This window comes from Momordica charantia, assembly GCF_013281855.1.
Source record: "Momordica charantia cultivar OHB3-1 chromosome 11 unlocalized genomic scaffold, Mcharantia_2.0 BLBB01000011.1, whole genome shotgun sequence".
NCBI classification, from domain to species: Eukaryota; Viridiplantae; Streptophyta; class Magnoliopsida; order Cucurbitales; family Cucurbitaceae; genus Momordica; species Momordica charantia.
The window spans coordinates 8,026,197-8,034,509 of record NW_028275159.1 but is presented as its reverse complement, the minus strand read 5'-3'; positions in this window follow the sequence as shown (position 1 = coordinate 8,034,509).

The window sequence follows — 8,313 nt, the reverse complement described above, 5'->3', positions numbered from 1 at the left end:
CTTAGTTTGGTTAAATTTCTTTAAAATGTGCTTCACCTTGCTAAATGTTAATAGTTTTTGTTTTTAAATGTAGTCGAGAGTGTTAATGAACCGACATTCCATATAAAAAGTTAATGAAGAATTTTTTCTTTTGACGAAAAAATGACTAAATCTATGAAGTTTGGACTCAACTCCGATGAACTACTGGACACGGAGAAAAAGACTCTGATTCTCAAGTCAGTTTTCATCTGATCTATACTCAGTATGAGGATAGTGTTGGGATTATGGAGCTAAAACGATGTCTGAATGGATCGGGACAAAGCAAGGATGAAAGAGGATCAAAGAAGCGGACTATAGGGCCATTTTGGCTGAGTAGGCGGTAATGAGGTGCTACAACATAGCATCGTAGCGCTACACAGCGTCGCGGCGCTTTCGCGATGTATAAAAGAGTCCAAGTTTTTTAAGTGTAGGAGTTATTGGGCAGCGCCGTTTTCAAGAGATAGAGGAGAACAAGTCTTTTGAGTTGTGGAGCATTGTTGGCAACTTATTCTTGTGGCTCAGTAAGGTGTTTTCATTCTCGTATTCCTAATAAGTAGATATGGGCAGTGGCGGATCCAAGAATCTATGTCAGGGGAGGCACAAATGCATAAATATAACATAATCGAAAAATATTAAATTTATACTAGAATTTGGCGATGTTTATCAATTGCACCTTACAATTGGATAATGTAGTAATTTTCACCTTGAATTTAAAAATATGTCACAATTTACCATTCGACAAATTGTCATTTGAAATTTTGTTGAAAAAAATAATCTTATGTACGTCAAATGAATAAGAAAACACAAGTTTTGTTTGAAGATAATTGATAGGATTTAGACAAAATCGACATTAAAGTTGTTCTAAATTCGTAAATTTTGGCAGAGTTATTTAACCGCGGAGTTATACATTAATCAAAGTTAATTTGAGAATCTTGATTATTAAATTAATAACTTTCTGTTACTTTTTAAATTAATGAGACAAATTAAAATAAACTTAACAAAAAGATAAAGTTTATAACATTTATCTAATTTATGATTTTGAACTTAAATTTATTAAAAGAAATACCTTCTACTAAATAAATTTAACTCGATATATTTAATAAAAAAATTTAATTACTTTCTTATATTAAAAGAATTAAAAATATTTTGTGAAAAGAGATATTTAAAAGAATGGGACATTTGAATAAAAAAAAATTTTTTTAAGAAGTTAACATATTTTGGTAAAAAAAATAATAATAATAACAAGTAAAACATAGGGAGGTGAGATTCCAAAAGGCATATTTTTTAAGGAAAAGAAATGGGGCAGTTTAAAGATATTTTGTCAGTAAACTAAAAAAAATAAAAAAACAAACAAACAAAACGAAAAAAAGAAAGTAAAAACGTAAGTTCGGGGTCTAATTTGGGACGGAAGTATGGGGGCACCAGTGAACTAGGACTTAGCTATTTTTCTGTGTGCACAGTCGAGGGTATTATTTTCCCAAGAGATAGTTTCGTATACCTGAGTAATGAGACGAGACTCTCTATTTTATAGAGTTTAGGTTTTCAACAATAGTTGAGTAGCGGTTATACGACCGTCCCGTGATTCACGATATATTGTCAGGACAACGATTTTAGGTTTGCGACAAATAACATAATGATTCTCGATTTGTCCTTTATAAAGGTGAGTTATTGATATCTTCATTGGTCAACTTAAGCCTTTAATAAGTTCCAGATGACTAACGTTATTAGCATCAACTCGGCTTTTACGAAGTTTTGTACTGTTTATTCAACCTTCAAAAAAAATAGTTTGGTTGTCTTCGTACTAGGTCATTATGATGACTTAACAATTTTTATCATATACAATATTGACACGTGGTGTCTAAGAAATCACCTCCAATGTAAAATCAAGATTATTTTCAAGTGGAAGAGAATATAAGCCGTGAAACTTGATAAGATCTTTTTTTTTTTATGTTAATAATTAGACCCACCACTTTTATAAATGACTCTTTAGGTAAAAGCCTACTGCGATCTAAAAACCATCATGGGATGGCTCAAGTGGTCAATGAGGACCTTTCTAAATAGTAAATGATTTAGAGGGAATGAGTTCAAACCATGGTGATCACCTGTTCTATTCCTACGAGTTACCTTGTCAACGGAGTTCATACCTTAGAGACTTGGTAAAACTAAAATATTAAATAATTGATAAATGAGATTATTCAGAATACGCATGGATTGTTAAGATTGCACATTAAATTTTTGGTATAGATCTATAATAAAAAAAAAGATTTGTGATCGTTGCCAAAGAAATGAAATAAAAGATACATAGAATTAGGATAATTATTATAAAAGGTCTACCTTATGAATAATAATGAATAATAATAAAAGAATAAAAAAAGTAGTTGAAATTGAAAGAGAAGCAATTAATGGGGTGTGGAAAAGGAAGAATGGAGAAGTAAATTGGGTTCGGATAGAGTGACAATGCTGTCGTGTCAAAATCTGCACCCACACCCAATACGACGAATTGTACGACAGGTGGCAACCACCGTTTTTCTCTTTCTTTTTCTTTTTCTTCTATAGTTCTAAATTTTAAAAGTTATTTAATAAATTTATAAACTTTTCAATATTTTCAAAATTTTAAAAAATATCTAAAAGATCTCTTAATAAATAAATAAAGTTCAAATAGAATTATTATTCACCTGCTACTAAGTAAAGGCAAAGAATTAATGGATTCTAGATTATATCAATCGAGGGTTCAGGAAGAATTTCTACGAAGTTTGAACTCACTAGAGTTGTGGCCGATGCAATCTATAAGTCCAATCCATTGTTAAATTAATCTATTAAATCTTGAATTTTCCTTATAACATAGTATAATTAGCCGTACATAGAGAGCTTCATTCGTGGAATTCAAATATTCATAACAAAAAATATTGGGTTCTAATTAATTTAGTCATACTTAGAATAAAGTTTTCCAAAGACTTGTTAGACCATGTCGCTAGAACCTCTCCTTTTTAACTCTTATAACAAATGTGAAAAAATTAAGTAAAAAAAACAAATGTGAAAAGATCACAATAACATAATGTATCAATAATTATTATTGTGGGTAGAAAAGTTTAGTGGTTTAAAAAATAATTCATAATAATTATTGTGTGATCAAAATCTTTTAGTGGTTCAAAAATAATTATTAATAATTATTGTGGGTGCAAAAGGTTTAGTGGTTTAAAAATAATTCCTGACAAAATTTATCCACACCACTAAAAAGAATTATAAAAATTTGGCCAATTTATTTATTTTTATATGTTTGATATCAATTGTGAGAAGAAATTTGTGTTTTAGAGATTGCTTAGGGGTTTTCATTAAAGAGTTATGCTCTTATGTGAATTAATGGAATTATGTTTACAACTATTTATTTTTAATAGGGATAAATAATGTTAGGAGTTATTCGAATTTTTATCATGTATAGGAATATATATTTACCTTGTAGCCACAAACAATGAAACTGTATCACGAAGAATATCAATTACAAACACAAATTGATGAAGTAATGTGGTGAGCAATACTTTTACCCCTAGTAAAAGCACTCCCAAAAATATTACAGTCTTATTCTAGAAAAAATACTTTTACTTAGTTAAAAGTACTTTTTATCATTTTAAAAATCATATTTGGTAGGAAGAGCGAAAAAGCAACATAATATTTCTTGATACTTGATTCGAATTAGTTTGATATAAGATTACTCGACCTACACTAGTTGGCCTTTGACTTCACGCTCCAATGGGACCATATAACCCTTATGCATCTTGTTTGGTATTTCTTCCATCCAAAAATGGGCAATAATGCCTGTCAAGACAAAATGGTCAATAATGATGTTTGAATGATAATCTCGCATAAACTACTCAATCTTTAACTACATCCCGAATCCAAGCAAGAAAAATAGAAAATATTTAACTCCTTACTAGTAAGAATCTATATAGTCCTAACCATCATTGAAGCTAGTAGATCGTTACTTAAATTTAACCAACATTGTGCCAGCGCAGAGCTCGAACTTGAGACCTAAAACTAGGTGGTACCTCAAGACTCCAAACGCTAGCCTCTGTGTCTATCTTCAAGAGACGAGAGTTCATTATTTATTAGAAAAAAATTTCTATTTTTACATTTCTCTTTCTTAATCGTTAAGGATTCAATGCTGGTCAAAACTATGCAGGTCCTCCAAATATTTTTAACATGCATTGAGGGAAAAAAAAAATTGACTTCGGTATACTTTTTGGTTACTCTGCCACATTAAAAGAGGTAAAGGGGTCAAAGATTTGATTAAAAGGGCAAAAGAAATATATGTGTGTGTGGTCATAGTTCCTTTATTTTTATTTATTTTTAATTTTAGTCTTTTAGATTCTAATCATTTATAAAGTCTTTTTAACATTAAAATTTTCTATAATATGAACAATATTATGAATAATCTCAACTCAATTTAATACCACCAAAATATTATTACTCATGACTTCTTAATAAAAATAGGTGTCAATTACGACTGGGTTAAAGTTCGACAATTTTCCTCTCCAACCTCATTCTAAATAAGAAATTAAATACATTTGTCTAAAGAAAAAAAGGATACAAAATGCAATAACTTAGATGATAGTGTGTTTCATTTTGTCAAAAAATAAAGTAAAGATTGAATAAAAAATCCTACAATACACCATTTATAATCAGCATGATTTTCACGACGGGAACATTATTCAATGATTAATGGTGGAATAGGATAAGGAAGAGTCGCCATCTGATATTGACATGAATTTTCTAATTTTAAACCATTAAATTATTTTTTGAAAAAATGATTTATTTTGAAGTTCTAAATTATGAGTCACAAATTTATCGATATTTTGTGATGACTTTTTTTTTTAGCAAAATATACATTTAAGGAAATCATTTTTTCTATGAGTAATTTTTTAAGTGAAAATTGGGGAAAGAAGTTTTTAATCAAGGACTCTTTCAAAAGCATTTTAAGTGTTTTTTTATTTTAAAATGATCTTTTACTATTTAACTTTAACGTTTTGAGAAGTAGAAAGATGACACTAATACTTCATTTTGTCAAGAGGGGCGTGTTTGAGAGTGAAAGTAGAATTAGGATGTGTTTGAGACTGATTGTAGAAAGAGTGATTTTGAAAAAATATATTTAAAAAATAATGGATTTTCCAAAATCAGCATCACAAGAGATACCTTACAAATCAATTTTGAGTGATTTTAAGTTTCCCAAAATCAATATTCTAATTTGTCAAACACCATCCATGGGAAGGAAGTGATTTTGAGAATGAAAAAAGTGATTTTGACTATCACTCTCAAACCCACACTCTAAAGTGGCGAAGAGATATTAACTTAGCCAACCAACTACCAGCATGATCGATCTATCTTTTCACCCTTTTCAAAAAAATATTAACTCCACGGTTGGCATTCAACTAACCTTCTTAAAAATAATAATAATAAATTAATCATTATATTCGTTTTTTTAATTTTATTTAAAGATAAGATATTAGTTGAAAATATATTCAAATTCTAAATAATTCAAATATTTATGATGTTCTATTCTAAATATATTATTTAAAAATATAATCTAATTTTTTAATAGATAGATCATTTTTTTTCATTAAATAAAATGTGGCCTATTTGCCACGTTTGGAGGTCATCTGCACTCTTGAACTTGAGATTCTTTTTTTCCATTTTTCAATTTTCAAGTACATTGTTTATACTTCTGAGGTAATCTTTTAAATTTTAAGAAAATCTACCTCTGAATAAACCTTCTAATTTGGTTATATTTTCCGAAATCTTAGGGATTTAAAAAATATATATATATATATAGAGGTTAAAAAGACATCTGCAATGTGTCAAATATTCGTTTATTTAAAAAATATAATATATCTCATGAGAGACAACATGCCATGTACATAGAGGAGACTACACAATTTTTATAGTTTTAGCTTCATTATTGATATCTGAAATATTTTTGAAATAAAATTTATATTTTAATTCGAAAAAGATGGTATATTTCTTTTAATAAAAAAATTGTATATAAAAACCACGAGTTCGTTTATTAAAATGCCGTAGTCAGAGTTATCATTTAATGCAAATCTTCTCTCTCTTCCAACTTACAAATTTTTTAAGTCAATTTTCATTCCAGGACAAAGTTTTAAAATAACCAAGTTTTAAAAATAAATTAAAAAATAAAGTTAGTTTAAAAATAACTACAAAATAAATGTAATTTAAATAAATAAAATCAAATATAGGTTAGGTTTTCAAAACTATTGACAAAAATAGGTCAAAATAAAAGTATGTCTGTCATTTCTGTGCAAACGTATATATTTGACGTGGCAAGTGACTAGGCCGAAGTTGCGTACAATGTACGCGACTTTCACCTTTTTATTTTTTTATTTTTGGAAGTCGCGTACATTGTATGTGACTTCCCCTTATTTATTTATTTATTTTATTTTATTTATATTTTAATTTATATATTGTTATTTTATTAATATTACGAAATTTAATTAAGATGTGATTAAATTTTTTATTTTTCTTGTTATTATATTTTAAATTTTGATTAAAATTTTAAAATCTGAAAGTTTAAAATTAGATCAAAACCAATTCAATGATTAAAATGTCATTTAGCTTCTTGTGCTCCATCTTCGTATGTTCTATAATAACATTTAAATTTAATATAAATTAAATCGATAAAAAAATATTAAATTAATAAAAACATAAAAGTCAAGGTATAAACTACATGAATTTGGGGTATGGATAATTAGGGTTTTGTTTGTTTTATAATTATTTTGTTTTAAATTATTGCATAAGATGTCCATCGTGTTATAGCTAATTCATAATCTATTTTTCGAATATGGAAAAAATTCATATTATACAATTTAGTCTTCTTAAATTGTGATTTTTTAAAATAAAATTTAAAATAAATAAATAAATAAAAAGAACAAAAGGATATTGATGGGGAGTGGGGCTGCCACTTCTAAATTAAAAAAATATATAAAAAAAAAAGAAGAAGAACAAAGGAAGCGACTGACTTCAAAATTCAATATAATAAAAGATAATAAAAAGCGAAACAAATAAAGGGAACTTCCAAATAAAAAAAAAAATCCAAACGAAGTGGCTGCACTTCCAAATTCTGGAAAAAACAAAAGTTCCAAACTCAAAATAAAAAAAATAAAAAAAAACAAAAGACCCGTCAGCAAAGTCGTGGTTCCAGTGGAACCACGTCAGGGAGAAGTCGCAGCCAAGTGAAATCGCGGTCAATGACCACGATTTCGACATTAATCGCGGCCAACGACTGCGACTTTAGTCAAATCGCAGGCCATCCCTGCGATTTATGTACCCTATTTATGTAATTACTTTGAAACCTACCATAGTTTTGTCATTTGTTTTTAAAAAATAATTATTTAAGAAAAAATCCTCTTCCATTGATAAAGTTTTTCTTTTTCTCCTTTCTCAAAAAAATAATAATAATGAATAAAGTTTTTCTTTTCTCCAGACAAAAAAAACTCTAAATGAAAATCTTCGAGAAATTAATAGAGGAGAGATTACCTCAAAAAAGAATAAAAAAAATGTGATAGATATAAAGAAATAAATGATTGAATGTTGTCAACTTTAATATCTATTATAACACGTGGGATGGAAGATCGAATTCATAGTCTCTAGATGGAAGATATATATCAATTACCGCTAAACTAGACTCGCTTTGGCGTAAAAGTATTACAATCACACAGATTTCTCTCACTCTTTCAAAGCAAATACCGCTCAGTTAACTAGAGCTGGTACAGAGATAAAGTATTTCAATTTGAATGATTAAAACCCAAGTCCACGACCTTCTTTTATAGTAGTTGGAACACACTTCCTCGTACTTTTCCGATGTGGGACAACTTCTAGCACATGGAGACAACCAACCGCATACTCATTTAGGGGCTGCTCGGGGAGAACGCTGCTTCGTTTGTCTTTCTTATTTCTTATTCGGCTTCGTCGGTATCTGCTTCCTTTCTTTCTGCTTCATCCCTTGATGCGCCATGCTTAAGTTGATTATTCTGCTTTCTCTTCTCGCGCTATTGCTGTCTTTGCTTAGAGAGCAATGAGCTATACTTATTTTATAAGAATAACCGTACTTTACCTTTTGGAAGACTTTCCCTCTGGTGGAAAGCGGGTTGCAAGGTTTCGGTCCGATGCAACTCCTTGACAAAGAGCCATGTATCATGCACCGGCCAGCCATGTAGGTCCTGTTGAGCTCTTCCTTTTGATCCATTCGCTCATTCATATGAGTGGGGGAAGTCATTCGTGAATTGC